Source organism: Mauremys mutica, unplaced genomic scaffold (assembly GCF_020497125.1).
Source record: "Mauremys mutica isolate MM-2020 ecotype Southern unplaced genomic scaffold, ASM2049712v1 Super-Scaffold_100046, whole genome shotgun sequence".
Classification (NCBI taxonomy): Eukaryota; Metazoa; Chordata; order Testudines; family Geoemydidae; genus Mauremys; species Mauremys mutica.
Genome location: NW_025423257.1, coordinates 133993 through 152153, shown reverse-complemented (window position 1 = coordinate 152153; position 18161 = coordinate 133993). Strand labels below are relative to the sequence as shown.

Here is an 18161-nt window from a genome sequence, read left to right as displayed (position 1 = left end):
GTGTCTGTGGGAATCCCCCACAGTGACTCCTTTGGTTCTGCTCTTTTCTAGCCTTGTGTTCAGAGACTTTGTTAGGGGGTGAGGGGAGGGAGAAGGGAGGTTAAAAATGTGTCTGGGCTTAGCTGGCAGGAGGGGCCAGGTCTACATTGTAATAAACAGATTGAGCATTTCCCAGCATGGCAGGATCTAGGGTGTCTGTCTGCAGGGAAAGGGCCTGGGGGAATTCTGATGTGAAATTAACTAAAACCGGTTCTGAAATGCCCACAACTGCCCTTCTCCCCCAGACAGGCTGCAGAATGGCGTCCATGTTTTGCTCCAGGTCATCCCAGCCTGACGTGGGACAGGGAAGAGAAATGGCTGCAGTGGAGTCAGTTCAGGTAGAGATTATCGGGGGGTTGCTGGTGGGTTCCTGCTGGAGGAGAGGGACAGCAAATACACTGGAGATGGGAAGGTTTGCACAGTCTGGTCTGGAGGTTGGAGCGGGGCAGGAAATTCACAGGGTGGGGAAAGGAGGAGGCCAGGGTGTGGCAAACCTGCTGGGAGTTATTTAATAAGTGGCCTAGATTCTAGGAACAGACCCAGGAGGTTGGGAGGCGGAAATGCCCTAATTTGTGAAGAAAGAAAATAGCCCACCTACATGGAGCTAGTCAAACTGACCAGACTCCCAGTGCTGGAGCCTGAGCTCACTAACCAGCGGCTGCTGTGAGATATGAAGGGGGCACCCATGAGTCAGGCTTATTGGAGCTGCCTCTCCCTTCATATCCCGCTCCTCACAAGGAGGAGGTTATTGGGCTTCCTACCAGGGAGCTCTTCCTGGACCCTGCTAGGGGCTCCATCTCCTGTATCAGTCGGTGGCCAGTAGGTGTGTGATGGATCTGCTGGGAGAGACAAGGGGCTCTCTCTTCGTCCCCTCACCCTGGTATTTGCTGGATACGCTGAGCGGGGTGGGGGTGGGACTTTGTTGACTGCGATCCACCCAGAGCTTTCATTTGATTCGCTCCTCTCTGACACAAATAGTGGGGCTGTGAGTGGGGAAAGAGATCCTGAGTGTTGGACTCTTGCTCTTTCAGGGGCCGGTGACCTTCGAGGAGGTGGCTGTGCATTTCACCAGGGAAGAGTGGGCTCTGCTGGACACTGCTCAGAGAGCCCTCTACTGGGATGTCATGCAGGAGAACTATGAGACTGTGACCTCGCTGGGTAAGGGTTCCTGTCCCCTCGGTTCTTGGAAGGGGAAATGAAGAGATAAAGTTCACACCAGCCCCACAATGCCACCTCTACTCTGTCCTGTTTCAGCATCACCCCAATATGCCAGTGACACACACACACTGCCACAGACCCTCCCCTGCTGCAGAACACTTTGGGAACAGAGCACAGGAGCCATATCGCACAGTGTCAAATAGCTCCTGTTTGCTCAAGTGAAACTGGGGGTTAGGTCTGGCATAACTGTTCCATACCCCTAATCATTTTTGTTGCCCTTTTCTGAACTTTTTCCAATTCCAATATATCTTTTTTTGAGATGGGGCGACAACATCTGCATGCAGTATTCAAGATGTGGGTGTATCATGGATTCATTTGCTGTTTTTACAAATATGATATATGATATATTCTGTCGTATCTATCCCTTTCTTAATTATTTCCAACATTGTTCGCTTTTTTTCACTGCTGCTGCACATTGAGTGGATGTTTTCAGAGAACTATCCACAGTGACTCCAAGATCCATCTCTTGAGTGGAAACAGCTAATTTAGACCCCATCATTCTGTATGTATAGTTGGGATTATGTTTTCCAATGGGCTGCACTATGTGCTATCCTGACATCTAGCACTGCTGAGATCCTGCATTCAGTGATATCCCTGCCCTTCCTGTTCCCTTTCTCCACTGAACCCCACCGGCCCATGCTTCCTGTTCCCAGCTTCCCCAGGACACTCTCTCTGTCTCTGAACCTCTCGGTGCGTCCTTGAATGCTGGCTGGGAGTATCCATACAGGGGATCTCCAGCAGCAGAACACTGAATCTCACCCAGGATTACAGATGACACAACTCCTCACTGCTCTGGATTGCACCCCAGCATGTGAAAATGGCCTAGGTTGGTAGTGACATTTCTTGAGACATGCAGAGTCTTGGTCCCATATCACCAGGTGTGATAACGATAACAGGAAAGGCCAAATATGGAAAACTGCTTGTTCAGCTCGCTTTTGACTTGCATCATATTTTGCAATATATTCCAGATAAGGAAATTAACGTGCAACGTATGTGTCATTGTTTGGGGTTTTAAGCTTTAAAAGGCTTGTGTGATTTTTAGCTCAGGGGGACAGTATTCCAATAGCTGTCGCCCCCTGCACACTTTTAACCAAGAAAAGAGCCTCAGGCTGAGCTGATTCAAAATCAATCGTGTGGTCGTTTTCCACAACAGCTTCAAGAGGTCCCTGTGATGGAATGTAAATGTCTTCTTCACACCTTCCCCACACAGGAGAATGGCTGTTTGACCAGCGGTTTGCCTTGCTGTCTCTGAGGAACTGCTCTGTGGGTGTTCCCCAGAATTGTAACTTTTTCAGTAATATCATACAGTAAAATCTCATAACTTTACATACAGTGTTACTACACATTTTAACAGGAGGATAATATTCAGTAGATTATGCATTTTCAAATGATACCTCACAAGCCATACTGTGTACAAAATTGATCATAATTTTCTAGAAGAGTGAACACAGGGGTATAGACTGACACAGTGTGTCTGAGTGTGTGTTCCCAGCAGATATGTGGGTATTTCAATCCCTCATAAGCACAGTGTTCGGCATCTTCAAGGACCTGGGGAACTAGTCCTGGAAATTCACTGGTTTACCAAGTGTGACACTGGATGGAATTGTGAGACACTTTGGTATTAATAATAAAATAATATTATAATCTGATAAAATTGCAATGAATCATGCTAGATATGCCATGCCAGGTGTCAGTGAAAATGTTATGATTTTCCACGTATGATAATTTTGTTTCTATGTTTGTATCACCTTTGTATTGTGAGTTATAGATATGCAGGGTATATCTGTATTTCCAGACTTGTGCAGTGTTTCTGGGTGACACCCCCAGACATATTAGCATCAACACTGCCTAGCCTGTTTGATGGCCCATTGAGGGTCATCAGCTGTACAATGAGCCCATGGAAAGGACCAAGGGGATACACCTATTGAGTCAGCAAGACATGCCGGGGTATGCCTGTGTAATGAGAACTTCAAGGCTTTTCCATGCCACGTGCTGTGAAGCTTGTGTTTGGGACTCAGGAAGTACAGGCCACATGGCAAAAGGAATATAAAGGGCAGCTGCATCATCTCCATTTTGTCTTCAATCCACCTTCCTACCTCTGGAGCACCTTCTCTACAAACTGAACCCTGGAACAAAGGACTGAATGACCCGTCCAAACTATGGATGTGTTCCAGACAGACTTTCAAGCCAGCAACTCACCAATACTGCTAAGGACCTGATATATCCATTTTGTAATGTATCTGACTGCTTTCCCATTTAACTTCTTTCTGTCTTTCTTTCCTTTAAACCTTTAGTTTAGATGCTAAAGCATTGTCTGGAAGGATGGAATTTTGGGTAATATCCAAACCTATACTGACCTGGTGATGTGGCTGACCCTTTGGGGTCAGAGGAACACTTTATTTATGTGAGCAGAGTTTTGAAATAACCTCTCACTGTACTGGACCTAGCTGCTGATTAGGAGCCAGAGAACTGGGATGCAATAAAGGGGGCTGCGTGATTTCTTTTTTCAGCTTCTCGATAACCCGTGTTTGTGACTGGTCGGTGAGTTTAACTTCAGTGTTAACCACCATTTTTGGGAGCATCTGCTCTCCCTTTTTCAGCCTGCCCTAACTTTGGCATTTTCAGTGAGAACTGCCCCTGGCCCACCAGGTCACACTAAGCACTGAAGTTAAAGTAATAGAATGTTTTTTTATGCCCAAGTCTTATGAAATCAACTGAACTCCTTTGTTTTCTTTCATCTGAGCAGGGTTTCTAGTTTTCCAGCGTGATGTGATCTCCCAGCTGGAACAAGAGGAAGAGCCATGCGTCCCAGACCTCCAAGGTTCAGAGGAAAGAGAGATCCTGAGATCTCCCTGCACAGGTGAGGAAACATTAAACCACCCAGAATCTGTAAGTGCCTGAAGGAAACATCTGGGATGCCTAACAAAGCCCTTGGGAGGTCTCTCAGTTCATTATTGTCCCTAGCAGGGGTCATATCCTCAGGGCAAATATAGATCTTCTTTGAGTGCTTGCTCATATCAATTCCAGTAAGTGTTCGTGCGCCGCGTGCACGCTTGTCAGAAGATTTTTACCCTAGCAACACTCGGTGGGTCAGCGCCGCTATAGCACTGGATATATACCCCTGCCGACCCATCCGCCCCTCAGTTCCTTCTTACCGCCCGTGACGGTCGTTGGAACAGTGGAGAGTGGCTTTGCTGACCTCCACATCCCTAGCTTCTCGTAGTTATTTACTCTTTATCGTGTATATAGTTCAAGTTCTTGTAGTTATAGTTAATTTTAGTACGTATTTTCATAGTTACTGTATATAGTTAAGCGGGGGATTGGGGGAGTAGCCCCCTTTCCTCCGACCCGGTGCGGGCTCATGCCCAAGGCACCGGGATTTAAACCCTGCTCGGCGTGCCAGAAGCCGATGCCAGTGGGGGATCCTCATGACTGCTGCCTAAAATGCTTAGGAGAATCCCACCTGACAGACAAGTGCCGAATTTGCAAGTCGTTCAAGCCAAGAACGAAGAAGGAGCGGGACTTCCGACTAAAGCAGCTCCTTATGGAATCGGCCCTTAGTCCTGCGGTGCCGGCACCGTCCACCCAACCCGCATCGGTGAGGAGCGCACCTTTGGCACCGGATCGCTCCAGTACCAAAAAGGACTCCCGGCACCGGCATCTGCCGGCACCGCTCCCTTTCCCCGACTGGGAAATGACGTACTGCTCCGACCCCATCCTCGCAGAAGAAGCACACATCAAAGTCCATCCGGCAGACCCCGGTAACTGCTGCGGCACCGCCAACACCGGCACTGCAGTTGGCAGCTCCTCCTAGCGCGGCACCATCAATTCTGGTACCACATTGAGTCTGGTGCCACATAGCTCCCCGGCTCATGCTGTGGTCGAGCTCACTCTCCCTTGTACGCCGGAGACCTTCTCAACGCCAAGAGAGCTCATCGCGCTGACGGAGTCGATGCAGCCTCAACCCCCGGCACCACCGGTGCGGGTTATCCAATCCATCGGCAAGCTGGCCCTGATAAGGCCTCCTTCCGTCGGTCCACCGGAGAGACGTCTTTCCAGATCGCGGTCTCGGAGACGTTCCCGCTCCTGCCATTCCCGATTCCGGCACCGCTCGCAGTCCCGGCACCGCTCTCCATCGCAGTACCGGTCGTACTCGCGGAGACTTTCAAGATCTCTGTCACCGGACAGATACTCCTGATACCGATCCGGCTCTCAGTACTGATCTCAGTACCGTGCGTCCCGCAGTCACTCCCGGCACAGGGACTCAGGATCCCGGTCGACCTCCCGGCACCGGCACGGTAGAAGGTCCCGGTCTCGTTCGTGGCACCAACAAGACCGGTACCGCTCACCGGTACCGCCCCGGGACCGAACGTCAGGAACAGCAGTACCCTACCAGGGTCTCTCGGCCCTGCCGTGGCCTTCGAGACACATGTCAATGTCGTCCCAGGCTGGGAGTGCTTCTTACCACCAGGACTGGGCATCTGATATTCCGTGCCACCATCCAGAGGCACAAAGCCAGGAGCAAGGTCCTCATCGATGGGCCGTTTGGACTCCGTGGGCATATCACGAGGCCCAAGGTGCCCCACTTGTGGCTCAACGCTCCGGCCCCTCAGAGCACAGGGTTCCTGAAGCGACTGTAAGCCGTCCTCCTCCCGCGGGCACGGACGAGGATCCACTTCAATCTGCAGACCCTGAGATTCCACCCGATGCAGATGGTGCTCCGCCGGTCCATGACCCACCTCAGGACCCGTTGGTACCGGGCCTCTCCTCCCTCTCCTCTCCTGATGAGGCAGTGGCAGGAACATCCTCCTCTGGTCCTCCGCCTATTGATCTCAGGGCCCATCAAGACCTCTTGCGGAGAGTAGCACAAAACATGAATTTGCCAGTGGAGGAGGTTGCTGAAATAGAGGACCCTGTCGTAGACATATTATCGGCGGATGCGCCTTTTTGAGTGGCTCTCCCGTTCATCCGCACTATTCAAGCCAGTGCAGACACAATTTGCCAATCCCCAGCTTCTATTACACCAACAGCTAGGGGAGTAGAGAGAAAATATATGGTCCCCTCCAAGGGGTATGAATATCTCTACACCCACCCACCTCCCTGCTCCCTGGTTGTCCAATCCATGAACGAACATGGGTGTCTGTGGGGAAGTTTGCAGAACTCCTTCCCCAGGAGTCCTGCGCAGAATTTACGGCCCTACTAGAGGAGGGTAAAAAAGTGGCGAGAACTTTTCTCCAGGCCTCTCTGGATGCAGCGGACTCGGCAGCCAGAACGCTTGCATCCGGGGTAACGATGAGACACATCTCCTGGCTACAAGCTTCAGGCCTTCCCCCAGAATAGCAGCAGACAATTCAGGATTTGCCTTTTGAGGGCCAGGGCCTTTTCTCGGACAAAACTGACCCCAGGTTGCAGAGCCTCAAGGACAATTGAGTCATAATGCACTCGTTGGGTATGCACACGCCGGTGACCCAACGTAGGTCCTTCACGCCCCAACCATACCGCCCTTATAACCAGCCTAGGCCGCGTCAGGATATGACCACACAGTGCGGCAGGGGGTATCAGCAGAGACAGTCTGGCCCTCAGGGAAACCAAAGTCAAGCGCCCCCTAAACCACCTACGGGGCCAAAACAAAACTTTTGATGGGACGTCCAAGGACGGCCCACCAGTTTCCCTGCCAGATCGTTCTTCCTCCTTCTTCAACCGCCTCTCCCATTTCCTCCCTGCTTGGTCCTAGCTGACCTCCGACCGTTGGGTCCTCTGCACGGTGGAAACAGGATACCACCTCCAATTTGTTTCTCCACCCCCATCCCACCCTCTCTACCCGTCCCTCTTCAGGGACCCCTCTCACGAGCAATTCCTCTTACAAGAGGTCCATGCGCTCCTAAATCTGGGAGCCATAGAGGAGGTGCCAGAGGACATGAGGGGCAAGGGGTTCTATTCCCGCTACTTTTTAATCCCCAAGGCAAAGGGCGGTCTACGACCGATCCTCGACCTGCGAGAACTCAACAAATTCATGATAAAGCTCAAGTTCCGCATGATATCCCTGGGGACCATCATCCCATCCCTGGATCCGGGTGACTGGTATGCTGCCCTCGATATGAAGGACGCGTATTTCCACATTGCCATTTACCCGCCACACAGACGGTATCTCCGTTTTGTGGTCAACCAACAGCACTTCCAGTTCACGGTGCTTACTTCGGTCTTTCTATGGCCCCGAGAGTCTTCACCAAATGTATGGCCGTAGTAGCTGCCTCCCTCCACCGTCGTCGAATACACGTCTACCCGTACCTCGACAATTGGCTCATTCGAGGTACTTCCCAGTTGCAAGTATCACAGCACCTGTGTGTCGTCAAAGACCTCTTTGGGAGGCTAGGCCTCATGATCAACATAGAAACGTCTACCCTGACTCCAGTGCAGAGAATAGACTTTATTGGAGCAGTTCTGGACTCCAATCTGGCCAGGGCCTGCCTTCCTGTGCCACGATTTTAGGCAATGTCTTTGATCATTCGAAGTTTTCAATCCTTCCCGACAACGTCAGTGCGCACCTGCCTCGGTCTATTAGGTCACATGGCATCCTGCACCTTTGTGACCAAGTACGCGAGGCTGTGACTTCGGTGCTTCCAAACCTGGCTTGCTTCTCTATACCGTCCACACAGAGACAATATAGACTCGGTGATCACTATCCCCAGGACGGTTCTCGACTCCCTCACTTGGAGTCCACTGTAGTTTGCGCAGAGATGCCGTTCCACCCTCCTCAGCCCTCGGTGGCACTAAACACAGATGCATCATCTCTGGGTTGGGGTGCCCATCTCGGGAACCTTCACACTCAAGGCCTCTGGTTGCCCCAGGAGCTGGCCTTGCATATCAACGTGAGGGAGCTGAGGGCAGTCTGTCTAGCATGCCAGGTGTTTCGGGTCCATCTCCAAGGCTGCTGTGTATCCATGTTCACGGACAACACAACGACCATGTTTTACATAAACAAGCAGGGCGGGGCACGCTCCTCCCTACTTTGCCAAGAAGCCACTCACCTGTGGGACTTTTGCATAGCCCACTCAATCGATTTGGTAGCGTCTTTTCTCCCAGGAGTCCAGAACACTCTGGCATATCGCCTCAGCAGGTCCTTCCTGTCTCACGAGTGGTCAATCCGTCCCGACGTCATCCATTCTGTTTTCTGGAGGTGGGGCTTTCCCCGCATAGACCTCTTTGCCTCCTGAGAGAACAGGAAATGCCAGGTGTTCTGCTCCTACCAAGGGCACTTCCCGGGCTCCCTCTCAGACACATTTCTGATCCCGTGGAAGAGGCACCTACTCTATGCCTTCCCACCGTTTCCGCTCATTCACAGAGTCCTACTCAAGCTCCGCAGGGACAGAGACAACGTGATCCTCATTGCTCCAGCATGGCCGAGGCAGCACTGGTACATCCTGTTGTTTGACCTCTCAGTGGCGGATCCGAATCCCCTGCCACTGTGGCCGGACCTCATAACACAGGACTTCGGCAGGCTTCACCACCCAGACCTGCAGTCTCTTCATCTCACTGTATGGCTCCTGCGTGGTTGAACCAATCGGAGTTGTGCTGCTCTGCTTCGGTACAACAGGTCCTCTTGGGAAGTAGGAAGCCTTCCACTAGGATGACTTATCTCGCCAAGTGGAAGCGTTTCTCGCACTGGTGCAATCAGAGTAACTTGGTCCCTGGGCAGGTTTCTATCCCTACTATCCTGGATTACCTCTGGTCCCTCAAAGAGCAGGGCCTGGCGGTCTCTTCTATAAAGGTTCATCTGGCAGCTATTTCCGCCTTCCACCCAGGCGAAAGTGACTGTTCAATTTTTTCTCACCCCATGGTTTCCAGGTTCCTTAAGGGACTGGAACGGTTGTACCCCCAAGTCCGTCGCCCAGCCCCCACCTGGGATCTAAACCTGGTGTTGACCAAGCTTATGGGGGCCCCCTTCGAGCCTCTGGCCACATGTTCCCTGCTGTACCTTTCCTAGAAGAAAGGTCGCTATCACCTCTGCGCTATCACCTCAGCGAGGCGAGTCTCGGAGCTTCGTGCCTTGACGGCTGATCCCCCTTATACGGTCTTCCATAAGGACAAGGTACACCTGCGGCCACACCCCTCTTTCCTCCCTAAGGTGGTGTCTGCTTTTCATGTCAATCAAGACATTTTCCTCCCAGTTTTTTTCCTGAAGCCCCACTCATCGCGCCAGGAACAACAACTACATACTTTGGATGTCCATAGGGCTCTCGCCTTTTATATAGAGAGAACAAAACCCTTCCGGCGTTCACCCCAGCTCTTTGTAGCGGTGGCAGACCGTATGTAGGGCATGCTGGTCTCTTCCCAATGGATCTCATCTTGGCTAACGTCCTGCATCAGAACGTGCTACAAACTGGCTCATGTTCCTGCTAGCCATCTCACTGCCCATTCTATGTGGGCACAGGCCTCTTCTGCCGCCTTCCTGGCTCATGTCCCCATCCAGGAAATATGTAGGGCGGCTACCTGGTCATCGATTCACACCTTTGCCTCACACTACGCATTGGTCCAACAATCCAGAGACGATGCAGCCTTTGGCTCAGCAGTTTTGCATTCTGCGACGTCTCACTCCGACCCTACCGCCTAGGTAAGGCTTGGGAATCACCTAACTGGAATGGATATGAGCAATCACTCGAAGAAGAAAAGACGGTTACTCACTGTTGTAACTGTTGTTCTTCGAGATGTGTTGCTCCTATCCATTCCAAATCCACCCTCCTTCCCCACTGTCGGAGTAGCCGGCAAGAAGGAACGGAGGAGCGGATGGGTTGGCAGGGGTATATATCCAGTGCCATAGTGGCGCCACTCCAGGGGGCACCCAGCTGACCCACCGAGTGTTGCTAGGGTAAAAATCTTCCGACGAGCATGCATGCGGCGCACGCGCACCTAACTGGAATGGATATGAGCAACACATCTCAAAGAACAACAGTTACAACGGTGAGTAACCATCTTTTTCAGTGTGACTGGTTTGGGATGTGAGGATGTGACCCTTCGCTTCCCAGCTTATGGCTGCCCGTGCTGCTTAGCCAAAGGCCTTAGCCTAAGAACAAGGCCTCAGACTGTCACAGTAAGAGAAGACCCTTACAAATACACACAGTGATTTTGATTCTTTGTTTTCATACTCCTGTAAGTAGCTAAGTGATAAAAATACACCTAAGTTCTTAAACTATAGACTTAACAGGCAGGCCTGAATATCTCTATTCTAACAGTGGGTTCTACCCCTTCCCCCACTCTGTGTCTGTCTTGTCTATTCAGATTGTAAATTCTTCAGGGCATGGGCCATCTACTATTCTGTGTTTGTACTTTGCCGAGCACAATGGGGACCCACTGTTAGTTGGTCCTTAGGCACTAAGGTAATGCATATGATTTATAATAATAATAACTCTCCTGCCACTTGGAGCCAAGGAAGCTGGCCTTGAGATGTTACTGCTTAAAAATGAGCTGGGGGTTAAAACCATGGAATATTCTTTGTGCCAAGTATCCCACAAATTCCACTGACCTCCCTCGTTTTCTTTGCCTGCAGTAGGGTTTCCAAATTCCAAACCTGATGTGATCTCGCAGCTGGAACGAGGGGAAGAGCCGTGGGTCCCAGACCTCCAGGGCTCTGAGAAAGAAGTGCTCCCGAGAGCTGCCTTCACAGGTAGGGACTTGGTTAAACCAACTCAAAAACTGTGAATTCAGGAAACATTTGGGATGCCCTACAAAGACCCTGTGAGCTGTCCAAGTTCAGGATTGTCTCCTGCAGATGTGGAATCATTATGGCAGATGTGACTCATGGCTTCCCTCCTATACTCTGACAAGTGGCAGCAGGTCCCTGCCCAATGTAGCTTTCCCCAGAGTGTTCTGGTGAGATGCGGACTAAAGCTGATCCCTTCCTCTCTTCTCTGGGGAAGGGTTTGGGGAAAACCAGCTCCTGATCGGTTTGATCTCTCCCACGGATATTTTGGTTTGTTCATCCCTTTTTCCATTCCTCTCTCTGACATTTCCTTTCTCTCCGGTGCAGGGAGTGACCTATGTCTGGATTCTCTCTGTATCCCATCAGGTGTTGGGATGGTGAGTGAGAATGAGGAGCAGAAACCCCATAAGGAAGATGCTGAGCAAGAAGAACCACATGGAACGTTGTCAGGAAGATCCAAAGGGAATGTTTCTGGGAGTTGTGCACTCCCAGAAAAAGCAAAAGCCTGTGAGACTCAGCACAGGCCAGGGGAAAACTTTAGTAGCCACTCAAACCTTATAACAAGGACAGAATCAACTTGGAAGAGAAACCCTACATGTGCTCTGAGTGCGGGAAATGTTTCAATCAAAGCTCTGCCCTTATCACACATTGGAGAATCCACACAGGTGAGAAACCTTATGGATGTTCTGAGTGTGGGAAACACTTCATTGATAGTTCAACCCTCATATCACATCAGAGAACCCACACACGGGAGAAGCCCTACATGTGCTGTGAGTGCGGGAAACGCTTCAATTGGAGTTCACACCTTATCACACATTGTAGAATCCACACAGGAGAAAAACCCTACACATGCTCTGAGTGCGGGGAAAGCTTCAATTGGAGCTCACACCTTATCAGGCATCAGAAAATCCACGTAAGAGAGAACTGTAATAAATGCCTTGACTAGGGCTGAGCAAAGATTTTTTTTTTAAATCACATTTGCTAATTCCCACATAGTGATCTTTACACCATCTTCACCGTAGTAGCTCAGCTCCCCCAGATGAGTTGCCTGCTTCTGCCTTTTCCAGCTCACCCTTCTTTGGGGTCAGTCCTGTGATCTTTTCTATTGAGTCGTAGGAGTGTATGTCATAGAACCATAGAATATCAGGGTTGGAAGGGACCTCAGGAGGTATCTAGTCCATTCCCCTGCTGAAATCAGGACCAACCCCAACTAAATCAACCCAGCCAGGCTTTGTCAAGCCAGGCCTTAAAAACCTCTCAGGATGGAGATTCCACCTCATCCCTAGGTAACCCATTCCAGTGCTTCACCACCACCTTAGCAAAATTAGTTTCCTAATATCCAACCTAGATGGCTCCCACTGCAACTTGAGACCATTGCTCCTTGTTCTGTCATCTGCTACCACTGAGAACAGCCAAGCTCCATCAGTTCCAGGTGGGAGAGAGGTTTGATTCCCAACAAGCTACACTGAGGCAAAAACTACCTGTGCCTGACATCCACTAGGGCTGTACATGCCGTTGGCTGCTCAAGTTAGTGATCTTGGTGTAAAAAGACAATTATAGTTGTTGTGCAGATGCAGCCCAGGTGCAGTGGCTGCCATTAGCTTTCCCCTTGTCCTAACCTAAACTGCATCACTTTTCCTAGTCTAAACAAACCCTGAGCATCACGGTTATACTGTTCCCCCTTTTCACAGCAATTGTTAGTCATCGAGTTCCACCTTTGGGAAGAAATTGTTTCATTACACCGTTGCTCTGATATTGGTTCAGGTTGTGCTGGAGAGCAGATATTTTTACTACCATTTTCCTCACTTAAACTATATTGAACTATAACAAAGAGCAGGAACAGGGCAGGGATAGGGGAAAATGTCATTTCACACCCTATCTCCTATCGTTACAGAGGAAGTCAGAGGGATTCCCTTATTCCCCATCACCATCCCAATCCCCCTGTTGTGCAGTTGGTTAGGTCAATCTTTTTTCCTAAAGGGCTGGGAAGATGATACCCTAGTAAATGACTTGGAACTAAGCAAAATACCCATGCATTGGGCTCCCAAAGCCGTTGTGGCCCAGGCCCTATCGCTCCTGAAGATATCTCCTTCCTAATCAGGTGCATGTTGGGAAATGCAATCCCTTTCTAGGTAGAGATGGGGAAAAATGGAGGTGACATTTCTGTTCAGCTCACCCCTGGGAGATGCTGCAAATGTGTAGAAGTTGAAACCCATGTTGAATGTGATATATCTGCAGAAAGATACCTATTTTTAATAGAGACCTGACATTTGGTATCTTACAGGGATTCTAAGCCGCACCTGAATTTAGTTCCTAATTTAAATCTGTGCCACCAGATTAAAGAAATAAAAGGGCACAGTAGGGGGAGTTGTACCTCACTGTTGCTACTGATCTGTTGTGTGGTTGGTGAAGAATTCTACGCCAGAGAAGTGTAAAATTACTCCAAGTAAGGTCAAAGATTTGACAAGAACTCAGGTAGAAATTGCAGGTAGTGATGGTTGATTTTCACCCCAGATATGGAAGCTATGGTGTTTTTAGAATCCTGCTCCCTAGTTAAGTGGCATTGATCACATTCCTAAAGGACGCCATGATTAAACTGGGCACAACTGTCTTTTACCATCTGGCTCCAAAGTTAGATGAAGCACAGAGAGAAACAGCTGATTCCTTCAGAGCCATTCCATGCCTATGGGTCCCAATCTGGCTGCCTTGTTGGACAAGGATCACTTCCTTGCTGGCCAAATAATGGTAGCCAATGAGGGAATATCAGATGCGAAGTTCAGACTGAAGGATACTTGAATGCTGAGTCCAGAGTCTGTGGTTTGGTCTCTTAGGGCAGGTCTATGCTACCCACCGGATCAGCGGGTAGCGATCGATCTACTGGGGTGTTGATTTATCGCATCTAGTCTAGACATGATAAATCAATCCCTGAGTGCTCTCCTGTCGACTCTGGTACTCCAGCACCGCGAGAGGCGCAAGCGGAGTCGACAGGGGAGCAGCAGCAGTCGACTCAGCGCTGTGAAGATGCCGAGGTAAGTCGACCTACATACGTCGACTTCAGCTCTGCTATTCCCGTAGCTGAAGTTTGTGTATCTTAGATCGAGCCCCCCTCCTAGTGTAGACCTGTCGTTAGTTTTGCTCTTGAGTCTAATGCATTTGTATCGCCTCTCTGCCTCCTGCTTCTTTGAAAAATTAGGAAGTGTGAAAATAGAGCACAGTTGGTTCTAATTCCTCAGCATCTTCCTGCTGGGGTTTCCCCTCCTCATTCTCACTCACAGTCCCATCACCCGATGGGAGACAGAGAGAATGAGACATAGGTCACGCCCTGCACTTGAGAGAAAGGAAATCTATGCCAGTACCTGGTTCCTAAACTGCAGCTACAGTTCCTACTCCGGGCGAATCCAAAGCCCGAGAGGTGCAGAGATCCAACCCCTTATTATCTTAGAAACGTTTTGTTCCCTTTTCTATTTTTTGTCTGTTTCTTTTTATGAAGTTGGAGACCTCCCGGCCTTTCTATTCGATTGGGATGTAACAGTGCAGCTCGGTGAGGGTGTGAACACCTCTGAAATCTACAATGGGAAGATGTTAGGAAGAATAGTTTCCCCAAATCTTAATAGCCTTAAAACCCTGCCCTATGGAATGACTGAATGCATGCGCCTCACCTGTGCAAGCATTGCAAGGAATTGAGCGGTCAGATACGTATTGTTCAGCGAGAGCTGTCTGAACTTCTTTTACTAATGTCTCTCTTAAGGTCTGTATGTGTTTTGGGGCGAGAGGGTGAAGAGAAGTATTAGCTACAGAATAGTGAAATCTAAGGAGAAAACTGTAATTAGCGTCGAGCTTGTGGGCTAAATGTCAGCAATAATTAGGTTTCGGCATTGAAATATTCAGCTGGGTAAATCTGGGTTGCAAGGCCTGGGTGAAAAATCTCTGGGGTTTCGGCATCACTAAATGTGCACCTGCCTCCTTGGGTTGCTCTTTCAGGATTTATAGGGGTTGGTTTTTCTGCTGTATTAATCTGACGGTTGGACTAAATTGACGACTTGATTCCAGCGCAATATCCTTGTTATCTCATTGATTTCCTGATTTGACCTGAACTTTATCACTGTGTTGTTTAACCCTTAGCTGAGTGGTGTCTATAGTCATTTAGCCTTAGTGACGTGCACTCTTGGATTTATTTGTTCATGTTAATAAAACCTGTAACTGGGAAATTGAGTCATTTCTTTCAATAAGCAACGGGGGCTGGAACTTTTCTTTGTGTATTTCCCTTTAATTCAATCTCCATTTTCTTCATTTCACACTGTTCTAAGTTAAGGAACATGGAGCAACAAAAACTGACACAAACCTGTTGCTGCCCCATTCTGTGCCCATCCAGCAGGAGCAGAGAACAAACCCCTCCTGGAGCCGGGATTGTCACACTGGACTGGAAATACAGACGCGTGTTCCCAAGCTTTGCTGTCTTTCTCCAATCATGGCATAAGGGTGACACCTACACCTGCTTGTAATCACGCCTGGCAGGAAGGAGACCCCTATGTGCATTGCCTTGGGAGCAGGGGGATCTGGGGGACACTGGGGGCTATTTACCCAGAGCTCAGGAGCAATCTGCTCTGGGGTGATGCAGCAGAAAAGAGCTGGGTGCTGCTTTCCTCACTTGTTTCTCCTTATCCCCTTTCAGTCTCTCCTCTTTCCCTTTCTTCCTCCTCCCCCACCCTCTGGCAGGGAGACGTGGTCACTTCCCTGCTCCCAGGGGCGCTCACTCTCCCGTAGCTGGATTGGCCCCTGTGAGCGCTAATAGGAGCAAGAGCCTGGGTGCGGGTCAGTCCCTGCAGCGGCTCTGGGACACACAGGCGCAGGAGGAGGAGCAGAGGTGGGGCTAGTTCCCACCTGAGACAGTCCCTGGCCCGGTGAGTGTGGCAGCTGCAGCCTGGGTTGGGCTTGAAGGAGCCAGGAAGGGGCTGGAGCAGTGGGGGGCTGGTAGGAAGGAAGCAGGAAAAACAAGGAAAAGAGCCGTGGGGCAGCTCCTGGTGGCCGGGCTTTGTAAGGTACCAGACGCTGCTGGTGCTGCTGCCTCCAGTGTGTGCTGGGAGCCGGGGCTGAGCTCCGGGCTGCTGCTGCGGCGCCAGAGGGGCTGCTCCAGGGACAGACTTTCACTGAAGCACTTTCTGTGCCCAGTCGAGGTGGGGACTTTCTCCAGCTGGACCCAGTCCCAGTATCTGCTGCCCCTGGCCAGGGGCTGCAGGGGCCAGAGGGACCCCAGGGGCAGCCCTAGGTGGGCAGAAGAGAGACTCGACACACAGGTCCCAGAAGCTGAGGGTCTCGCAGCCCCTGGAGATCTGCTCTTGGGTGGGGTCTGGACAGCGATGGAGCCCCTGCCTCATGCTGCCTCAGGTGTAGTGTGAGAAACTGCTGTGTGTAGGAATTGGCTACTTATGGTGCACTGAGCATGCTCACATGAACTGAGCATGCTCAGTAAATCTGCTGAAGCCACTTCCCTTCACCCTGCCCTTTCTCAGAATCAGATTCTGCAGATTGCTATTTACAGGGTGTCATAAACGTATAGCTACAGGTAGCATAAAATACCCTGTAAAGGGTTAAAAAGCTAAGATAACCTGGATGGCACATGACCAAAAGGACCGATAAGGGAAGAAAATACTTTCAAATCCGCGGGGGAAGGTTTTTGTTCTCGTGTTCCTTTGTTCTCCCCAGGTCAGCGAGGAACCAGGGCATGGAAAATACGTCTCCCTAAGCACATGGCATAGAAAAACCTTAGAGTTCTGTCCATAGGCAGGTCCTTGCATAGCTTGCTGAGTCACAAGGTGTATCTGCCTTTTCTCAGTGGGTCGATTGTAGAGCTGATGGTCCGTAATGGGCCACCAAGCAGGCTAGGCAGAACTGACACCAACTTGTCTGGCTGGGGTGTTCCCTGGAAGCAGAGCACAAGTTTGAAATACGGGCACCATAGTGCCAATATTCATTACATCAACTACAAAAATGATACACAGTTAGAGATAGCATCATTATAATCAGCCAGTCAGAACCTCTCCATAGACCCCTTACACAACAGCCTTTCTACAATATTGGCTGCGAATATAGAACAGTGGTCGCAACGGTGATATATACAGTTACAGATTATGTCAATAATGTCACAGGAGGTGACATGGCATCAATGAAATTGGAGCTGGGGCAGCAAAGAGCCACCAGATGTTCTGAGGGCTGGAGAAAAATGCCTTCTAGTGAGCTATTGAAAGAGCTCAACCTGTTTAGCTGATCAAAAGAAGACTGAAAGGTGACTTCATTGAAGTGCTGAAGTGCCTTAATGGAGAGAAAGGATTGGGTATTAAAGGGCTCTTGAATCGAGCAGAGAAAGGCCTAACAAGACCCAATGGCTGGAAGGTGAAAAGAGACAAATTCATATTACAACTAAGGCACAAATATTCAACAGCGAGGATGATTCACCACAGGAACAAGTTACCAAGGAAAGTGATGGATTCTCCATCTCTTGATGTCATTTCATGAAGACTAGATGCATTTCTGGAATGTGTTTGCCCCAAAAGTAGCTATTGTGTCCTACAGGAGGCCTGTGATATGCAGGGGGTCAAATTAGATGCTCTAATGGTCTCTTCTGGCCATAAAGTTGACTCATTGCTGAAAAACTGAGTGTAGCATTGGGAGCAGCGTCTGATGATTCCCTGTCTAGCCGGCTTGCTGCCTAGAACGAACGCTCCTTGAGTGGGGTGATCCCCAGGGAGTAGCTCAAACCTGCAAAGTGCCTGGCCAGGGGCAGGACATTGGCACAGCAAGGGAGGGGTGTGGCAGTGACATCACAAAGGCCTTTGGCAGGACCTCAGACTATTGGTCCAAGGTGGTGGGGAGGTGGTGACCTCACAGAGAGATGCTGACATCAGCCAGGCAGGACCGGGGCGAGGGGCCAGGGAAACCTCAGAGACCCCTGTGGCTTTGCTTCAGCAAGTCTCCTTCTCCAGGTCTCTCTCTGAGGACTGAGGGAGTATTCGGGTTCACGGACGTGAGCGCCAGGAGGAACCTCTTTCGAGTTTCCTCCTTCCCTTTTAGTGATTTTACTAGAAAACAGCCGTCCCTGTTTAGAAGGTAAGAGCCTCCTGGAGGTTTGAAACCTGTTCAGTCTGATCCATGTGGTGAGAATTGAATTCTAGGCATGGAAAACACAAGCTTAAAGAGGCAGCATTTTATT

At 50.0% G+C, this 18161-nt stretch overlaps 1 long non-coding RNA gene across 1 annotated transcript; it reads left to right on the top strand.

The window, feature by feature from the left end:
• Positions 1–1137: 1137 nt before the first annotated feature.
• Positions 1138–10860, top strand: LOC123358367. The gene is made up of 3 exons (XR_006575719.1): positions 1138–1197; positions 4004–4117; positions 10802–10860. It is a non-coding gene; the product is annotated as an uncharacterized LOC123358367 (long non-coding RNA).
• The last annotated feature ends 7301 nt before the right edge of the window (positions 10861–18161 follow it).